Here is a 9,186-nt window from a genome sequence, read left to right as displayed (position 1 = left end):
TTGTGATCCAGCCAAGTTAACATATACAATTAATCATCATAAGATCTTTGTGTCAGGTTATCATCTACTAGAGAGTGTTCACCACTGAGGAGGCACTAAACAACCCAGGTAGGCAAAATGTCCTAGTCCATTGACATCAGCTGTCTTTTTTAGTTGTCAAACATGATGATCACATGAATAAAGTGGTAATGGTGGCCAAAGTGGAGACTGCACATTGGCCCAATAAGATGGACTCTCATTTACAAGCCTGATCCATATAGTTACTGTACAACAACATGTCAACCTAATACCAACAGAGACTAATGCTGAGATCCTGACATGGTGCATTCCATCAAGAAGATCAACTAAACACTTAAAGATAAGTTGACTATATTGGGTTTCTTCTGTCCAGTAAGAGCCATAGGTTGGTTCTTTTATAAATAAATAAACAAACATATTCTATGTATGGGTTTGCCTTTTCTGTCTATAAAGCTTCAACCTGCATCACCATCTGAGGGGTTATGGAGTTTGATCTATTGGGTTGAGTCCATATAATATTGTGGCATAGCAATGGGCCCTTTTACAATAAAGAAGGTGCAGGAGTGGGTCTATTACCATGGCATACACTGACCATTACACATACTGGTCATACAGATGCTGTCAGTGTGATAGAGCATTGAAACAATATGTTGAAGGCATAGCTGAATTTTCAGCTTGGAGGCAATACCCTTGGGCTTGGGATGCCATCTTTTAGGAAAAAGTATATACATTGAATCAAAGACTTTCGTATAATGCTGTGTCTCCAGTAGGAAGAACATATGAGCCTGGAAACAAAAAGGTAGAAGCAAGAATGACCCTACTAACCATCACTCCCAAGGACCCACTGGGAGACTTTGTGACTCCCGTCCTTGCAACTCTGAGCCTTTTAGGGTTAGAAGTCCTAGCTTCCAAAGGATCCACTTTCCCCAGAGGGCACAACAAGTCTCATTTAATTATAAGCTGCTATGCTATGGCTGCTGTTTGGGCACTTAGGGATCCTTGTGACAAAGACCAGCAGCAAAGAAAAAGGGTCATTGTTTTGATGGGGGTAATTGACCCTGCTCATCAAAATGAGGTAGCCAATTGTCACACAATGGGGCCAGAAATTACGTGGAACTCAGGTGACTCACTTGGGTTCCTCTTGGTACTGTGTGTGTGTGTGTGTGTGTGTGTGTGTGTGTGACAGAGACAGAGAGAGGAACAGATAAGCAGGAAGGGAGGAAGATGAGAAGCATCAATTCTTCATTGTGGCTCCTTAGTTGTTCATTGATCGCTTTCTCATATGTGCTTTGACCAAGGGGCTACAGTAGAGTGAGTGACCCTTTGCACTCAAGCCAGTGATCATGAGGTCATGTCTATGATCCCATGCTCAAGCCAGCAACCCTGTGCTCAAGCTGGTGAGCCTGTGCTCAAGCCAGATGAGCCTGCACTCAAGCCGGCGACCCTGGGGCTTTGAACCTGGGTCCTCTGCGTCTCAGTCTGATTCTCTATCCACTGCGCTATGCCTGGTCAGGCCTTCTTGGTGCTCCTTTGACCAAGGGTAATTGTAAATGACCCGATACAACAACCCCAGTCTGAGAAAGGCATGGTACCAAGGAGCTCAGAAGACTTGAGCATGAGGATCTTGGTTGTGACCACAGGTAAGCCACTGAAGCCCACAGAAGTGCTAGCTGAGGGTTAGAAACTCTAGGATGGCAAGTGGAGGAGGAAGACAATGAGGCTCAATTATGGCCCTGAGACTAACTGCAACAGAGGGGCTCTAGTTTACCCTACTACTCTTCCTCTATATTAGTTTGCTCAGGCTGACATCACAAAATACCATAGACTGGGCGGCTTAAACAATAAAAATTTATCTTCTTACATTTCTGGAGGCTGAGAGTCCAAGGTCAAGGTATCAGCAAGTTTGGTTCCTTCTGAGCCCTTGCTCCCTGGCCTGTAGATGGTGCTTTCTTGTTGTTTCCTCTCTGTGCACATGCATGTCTGTGTCCAAATGTGATCTTCTCATAAGAACACCAGTCGCATACTAGGCCCACTGTAAAGCCTTCATTTTAATGTAATTACCTCTTTAAAGATCTTATGTAGAAATACTATTAATTTCTGAAGTAATGAGGATTAGGGTTTTTTTTTTTTTTTTTCTTTTTTCCGAAGCTGGAAACGGGGAGAGACAGTCAGACAGACACCCGCATGCGCCCGACCGGGATCCACCTGGCACGCCCACCAGGGGCGATGCTCTGCCCCTCCGGGCGTCGCTCTGTCGCGACTAGAGCCACTCTAGCACTTGGGGCAGAGGCCAAGGAGCCAACCCCAGCGCCAGGGCCATCTTTGCTCCAATGGAGCCTTGGCTGCAGGAGGGGAAGAGAGAGACAGAGAGGAAGGAGGGGGGGTGGAGAAGCAAATGGGCGCTTCCCCTATGTGCCCTGGCCGGGAATCGAACCCGGGTCCCCCGCACGCCAGGCCGACGCTCTACCGCTGAGCCAACCAGCCAGGGCCGAGGGTTAGGGTTTTAATATATTGTTAGTCAAATAAGTTTATAAATATGATATATACGTTTGCTCACTAATAGTTTGCATTGGGTGTGGGGGACAGGCTTTAAGCAGGCAGGGTCGTTATAGCCTAAGGCTCAGTTTTAAGACTAAGCCTTTCCTACCCTTTTAATACTAAGATCTTTTCAAAATTAAGCTTTTCTCCACACCCTTGACTGTTGCATGATGTGGGGTGGTGCACTCTCATGAGGAATCCCATTATGCCTCAGATAAGTGACTTTGTATCAGAGACTTTCTTGTTTGTATATTGGATTAAAGCTTTTGAGTTCTACACTATAAAATGGGGCAGAGAAGCCCATACAGGAGGAGAGCAGAAAAGGGTCACGTGGAGGAGAGGAGAAGCAGCTAAGATGGCGGAGTGCTGAAGGAGAAGCCAGTTTGTGCAGAGTTTGTGCAGAGAGAAGGAGATGGGGATTCAGAAGTGAATAAGTCTGGTGAGGTAGAACCTTTGATTCTAGGAAACTCAGACAAGTCAGTGGCTTTGGGAGCCCTGAATGGAAAAGAAAGTGTTTTCCCACTGTGTGTATTTCTTGCCCACCGGGTGCAAGCTAGGATTGAAGCTAACGGCCCACCAATTCTTGGCTCCGTTGTTTCGTTACCATCTGTCGGAATCAAATGCGAACCTGCATGGGCCAGGCAGTTGTGATGATGGCTGTGGCTACTAGCTTTACATATATGATTCTTTTTTTTGGAGGGGAGTATACAGTTTAGCCCATAATAAATAGTATCTTATGATGACAGTATCTCTTCTCCTCAAGAAGAAAGACCTAATGGAACCCTGAGAGGCTATCTCCTAAATGTCTGAGAAGTGGATCTGAGTGTAGACAAGCTCAAGGGGCAAGCTCTGGTAGACACGAACATGCATCATTCAGATCCCCTTTCGGTTGTGTGGCGTGCGGCCAGCAGGAAGATTCCAGCTGTCAGCCCCTTTCAGGATCAGTCTCAGCTCTAGGGAGCCATGTTGTCTGAGGTCAAGGCTTTATTGGACAGCCTGCCTCTGGCGACTGAGCAAACCCGGGGTACAGGGCATGGCCTGACATGGCAATTGTAACCAGCAATATTTACTCTAGATCTCCCCTTTGGGCTGGCTGAGGCCTTATCAGGATCTCACTTTAGTTTGACTTCTCCCTTTGCCCAATCGTACTTCCTCCATTTGAATTCTAGCAAACACTTTTTTTTTTTTTTTTTTTTTTTTTTTTTTACCTCAAATTCTATCTCAATTGTCTGCTTTTGGAGAACCTGGCTTGTTACTCCCACCCTCCTTTAAGCCTGTCAGCTGGAAACATTAACTTGACTTTATTTAGGATTCTGGGCCCAATCCTCTCTCAAGCAAGTTCTTGGACTCCATGTTTAAGTAACTATATAGATTCTCACAGCCATGTATGAGTGAGCCCCACCCTGTATCTTATTTCCAGTAACTACTCAGTCTTATGCCCCCTATGGGCTGTTTATCTCATATTTCCTTCTGGCTTTTGAGTACATACATGCAGATTTCCTCATCTCTCATGAAGCTCTACATTTTAAAAGAGTAATGATATTTTTCAGTCAGAGCACAGTTCATCAAAAGTGCCGTTTTTCAAACCTGAGACTTAATGGCTTGGGGCTTATTCAGAGTATGCATAGTGCCAGCATTCTTTCCTCCCTATAAACTTTGTGTGCTTTTCTCTCTCCAGACTATGGTTGTTGGATGCAGCCCAGAAATCTCTGGGTTATGGCAATGTTCAACCTTTGCCATGTACCAGATATTTAGCTTAATTTCCTCATTTTTTTCAGGAGAAATAAGAAAGAACACTATACTGACTACAAACCAGTTCCAAGTTTTTTTTCCAGTGACTGATATAGTAACACTTGAATGATTGATTCCTTCATCATGTATGTTTAAATCACATTTAAAGCCATATTATTACTTATCATTTTCATAAATAATTTTGTCAACACACACTAGCTCTTTACTGTTTAGAGCTAAGTAGAATTGATAAGAATAACAAATCCTATCATAATATAATGTGCTAGAATTAAGTAGCTTTCATACTCAAGATAATCAACAGAGAAGTGTCTAAGCAGTAAACAACATCTGAAAAACTAGTGCTAGCAGACTTCAAAGAGGCCGTAAATAATTTGGATGAGTTCAAAGTTTTACATCCTCCACTTACATTAAGACCAATTCAGGTTAATGTTAGCTTTTTTGAAAAATAGCACATCACTTAAAGCATAATCAGTCAGCCCTTCAGGTATCACTGCATATTTATTTTAATTAGTTCTAAGTCCATTCTGCTGGTTATTGGCATTACCCGTAAACAAGAACCTTTGTCATCCTGAATCTTATGCAGAGAAATGAATGGAGCTCAGTCAGCACCTGGCCAGGACACGGGCCATTTTACAATCTGCAACAGAATGATACTCTGAAACAAACTTCTTGCTCAGACCATCAGCTAAAGTGCTCTCCCCAAAAAGACCACAGGCCACTGTCCTGCTTGCCTCACAGATATATTGGGGTCAAAGCATTGGCCCAGAGGGTTGGCTTGAACCTTCTCAGGACTGTCCACCTGCTGTCCATACGTTCAGGGAAAGCCTGAAGGATGAAAAGACATCCTCAAAAACAGCACATGCCCAATGGCTTCTTGATGATCTGGAGTGCCTCTGACAAAAGATGCCCCAGCTGTCTCCCTGGAGAAACCCATTTTCCACAAATGCATCAAGACCCCATAAATGACCCTCCCGGTAAATGCTCCTACTTATTAGTTTTGCCTAGCAACAAACACATATCCAAATCCTTGAGAAATTATGCTATTTGCCCACAAAGCCAAAACAAATCAAGTACTCACGACATCCTCCATTAATGTATTTGACATAAATTGCATTTAAACGGAACAAGGGTGTGATCACATAGCTATTTGATAGCAGCCATTTGTGCACACTGCTCACTTATGCTCTGGGTTTATTACTGATATTATTCTGTACAAAAAATGAATCTTCCCATGTTGAGAAATTAACTTGGTCTTAATGGAGAAAGTCTAGAGGTCACAAAAATGGTACAATTAATTCAGCACTTCTGTCTCCAAGTGACTGTGTTGCAACAAATTATGAAGTGTAATTATAGTTACAGAACATCAGAGCATTTGGCAAATTCAGAACTGGCTTTGGCTTTAGATTGAATTATTTGCGTTTTCATTTGGTGCTTTGCCAGCACATATACACATGTGAAGAAGCTTCAGGGGTAGAATTTTGGTGGAGTGCCAAAGCTAAGAAGGAAAGGAGAATGCTGTGGATACAGGCTCGGTTTCTTGAAGACTGCTTTGGAGATAACTCTGAACCCCAGCATACTGTATCTCTGCTTCAGTGTACCACTCAGATTGGCATATGTGCTTGCTTTGAGAATGAAGAATGAACACAATGAACATTGATGCACAAGGGATCCAGCACTGGGTGAAGAACAGAGATGTTTCCTCGCCAGTTCCCCAAATCTCTGACTAAAAGTTAACTTCTCTTCTTTCCATGTCATTTTCATGCACGGTAGAGCTGAAGGTAGAAATCACAAAATGAAATGAACCAGACCAGATAAAACACCTCAGGGAAGAACACTGAGTGCTTCCTGAAAGTGTGTCAAACAATTGATCTGCTTCCTGACTGTGGGGAGGGAAAATGCAAAATGGGAGGACTTTGCTCCCCGGGGACATGTTATTCCCCCTTCTATCTCCCCCTTTCTCCTCCTTCCTTTCTTTCTTGTATAAATGGTGGGAACAGTCTAATCAAAGATAAAGTGGAAGAATGAAGCATTTTTGGAGCAGGGACTAGTCAGACAACAGGTTTGGCTGAAGCAAAAAGATGAAATTGGGAGTACAAAAATCTGGGTGTGTACATATGGAGATGGCATTGAAAGTTGGGGTTACTTTAATCCTGAAGGACAGTAGTGAGCTTGGTAGATTCTAGAGCAAAAACCTGATGTGATTAGAACACTAACAAGAAGGACATTGCAATAGTGAATGGAGCTAACTGCAGTATAAGCTAATGTTTGTTAATCAAGGGACAGAGCCATCTTTCTGTCTCAGTTCTAGGTCATAGAATCTGCATGCATCCAAAATAAGTAAAGAATTGACTGGTGAAAGCAAGAATTGACTACGGAAGACTTGAAGATGCTTCTAAAAGATACACATGTCCATTTCCTGTCTGTATCCTGGGTTACGGCATCTTTCCAGAAGACCTGGGCCCTTCTTCAGGTCCCAGCAAGAGCACCTTCTTCTTGGAAGGTCTTCCCTGTCCTGCTCCATTCAAGTGCTTTTATCTGCCATTGTTTGTATCACATTACTCTTCATCTGCTCACACTGAATCCCGTCCTTCTCTCCAGCACACACATTCTTCCATTACTGTGGCCCCTTAAAGGAAATGGCCCTGGCGCAATGCAGTGTACAGCAGCTGACTATGGACTACCCAAGCCTGTAACTTGATCAGGGTGTTTGCAACTCTGACATCCTATGATGCTAAGCTCCCAGTAAGGAGAAGAAGGTAAGGTCAATGAGGCTGTTTGCCAGGGTTATCTAAGGGAGTTATGGGGTGGAAGAAACCTATTATTGCAATCTTTCCCACATGCCCAATCTAATCAAGTGCTCTTACTATCAGAATCTTTAAATAAAACAATATGAAAATGAGGCCCTTTGTTGGTGCAGTAAGTAAAGAAAGAAGCAAAGTCATTAGTCTGAACTCTCCCTAATTTCCCTGGATCTTGTCCAGAATGAATGTGGCTTATGACAGACACGATAATGATGACTTGCAGATTGGGTCTGGACAGCTGCTGGATGCTTCACCTTCAGACTTCAGCACATGTTCCAGTTATGCAGGATGCAGGGTGCAGGGTGCAAGGATGCGACTTTAGGACCAGGGCTCATTTCCTTGACAGTGTTTTTTCTTCCCAGAGTAGTTATTCCAGAAGCTGATACTAATTTCTCATTGACTGTATATAAGGCCCACTTAGTAGAAGCAGGGATCTAAATCACATTTGTTTTACTGCTTTATCTTCCTTAGTGGATTTGGCAAAACACTGGAACTAAAATACTCTTGTGTAAGCACTTAATGCCTAATATAAAGTTGTTATCTTCGATTATTCACAATACTTGACCCACATGAACAAAACAACATTTGTTCTTTTTCTTTATCTATAAGGCATAGTAATAATCACAAACAATATTTTAACAAATTCCTTTTGCATTTTAGCAAGAAATCAGAGGGAAAGCCCATTTTGAACTGCTCAGTCCAAGAACTTCAGGAGAGAAGTGACTAGAAGAGGAAGCTATTCAGATGGCTAGAACAGCATGAGTAAAGGTGTGGATAAAAGGCTGTTTTACAGAAAATAGGAAAAAGTTTGGTTGATTGGAAGTTTAGCTGTTGAGGTGACAAAGCTGGAAAGGCAGGTTAAGGTCATGTTGTGTAAGGTCTTGAGTTGGGTGGGCAGTGGGTGAACCATGGGACGACACAACTGGTGCTGTAATTTGGAGGGTTAACTTGATGGTGGTTTGTAGATTAATTTATTCTGTTACCATTTTAGCTTCAACAAGAAAAGGCGGAACCTTGTTGGAGAAGTTTTCATAACTCTGCAGATAGGATTAAAAAGGCACTGTTTCCCATCTCATCAGGTTGGTCATCCAGCTTATCAGTTCTTGTATATACCAGTCTTGTATATACAGTCCTCACCTGTTCCAATAGTAAACTATCTGTATCCTTATTAGAAACCATTTTCTGATGACACTTGGACATTTTTTAGTTAGGTGGTTTTATTAAAGCCATTTTATAATCAGTGGGAAAACATCTTAAAAATCATAAGCAAAGGAATGCCTCTAATTTGCATTTGAGAAGTTCACGTAGAGGGTAGAATAAAGAAATACTGGTAAGGGTGAAGAGCAGTACTTGAGGCAGGGGAGAGAAGACGGGGACCTAGAGTCACTCACTGCCAGTGGAGATGAAGGGGAGAGAAAAAGTGTATGAGGTGTTTAGAAAATGGCATTCCCAAGACATGGATTATAGGTCAAATGCAAAGTTTGGGAAAGCAGGAACGATTCTCCAGGTTTTTGACTTGAGTTCTGGTGGATGGTCATCAAGAAACCATAGATGAGAAACAGTTTGGGAGGAAGATGATGAATTATTTCTGGAATCTTTAGAAAGAAAAAAATTCTCTTCAGACTCTACTTATATAAATATTTCTTTCAAAATATTTAATTTTGACAAGGTGCTATGGTTACCAAAGTTGTTTTTTATATGAAAGTTGCTTGGTTCATTGACTTTTCTCTGCTTAGGCTCTTCTTGTGACAAAAATATTCTGTTTCAATTGTTATTTCCCAAAGTGGTCATACCTCAACAGTGAAATTTTTTAAAACTTCTAAAAACACCACCTCGACTTTGAAGCCTTCTAGATTGGTTTGGAAAGAACTAAGTCTTTCCCTATATCTCACACATACTTTTTGTATGCTATTACCTCCCACAACTAAAACACACATTGTCTTGCCCTGGCCGGGCGGCACAGTGGATAAAACAGCATCCCAGCGCACCAAGGTCATGGGTTCAAACCGTAGTCAGGGCATAAATGAGAAGCAATCAGTGAGTACACGACTAAATGGAATAACTAAGTGAAACAATG

This window comes from Saccopteryx leptura, chromosome 10 (assembly GCF_036850995.1).
Source record: "Saccopteryx leptura isolate mSacLep1 chromosome 10, mSacLep1_pri_phased_curated, whole genome shotgun sequence".
In the NCBI taxonomy this organism is placed as follows: Eukaryota; Metazoa; Chordata; class Mammalia; order Chiroptera; family Emballonuridae; genus Saccopteryx; species Saccopteryx leptura.
The sequence above is the reverse complement of the archived record's forward strand: the minus strand, read 5'-3'. Positions refer to the sequence as shown.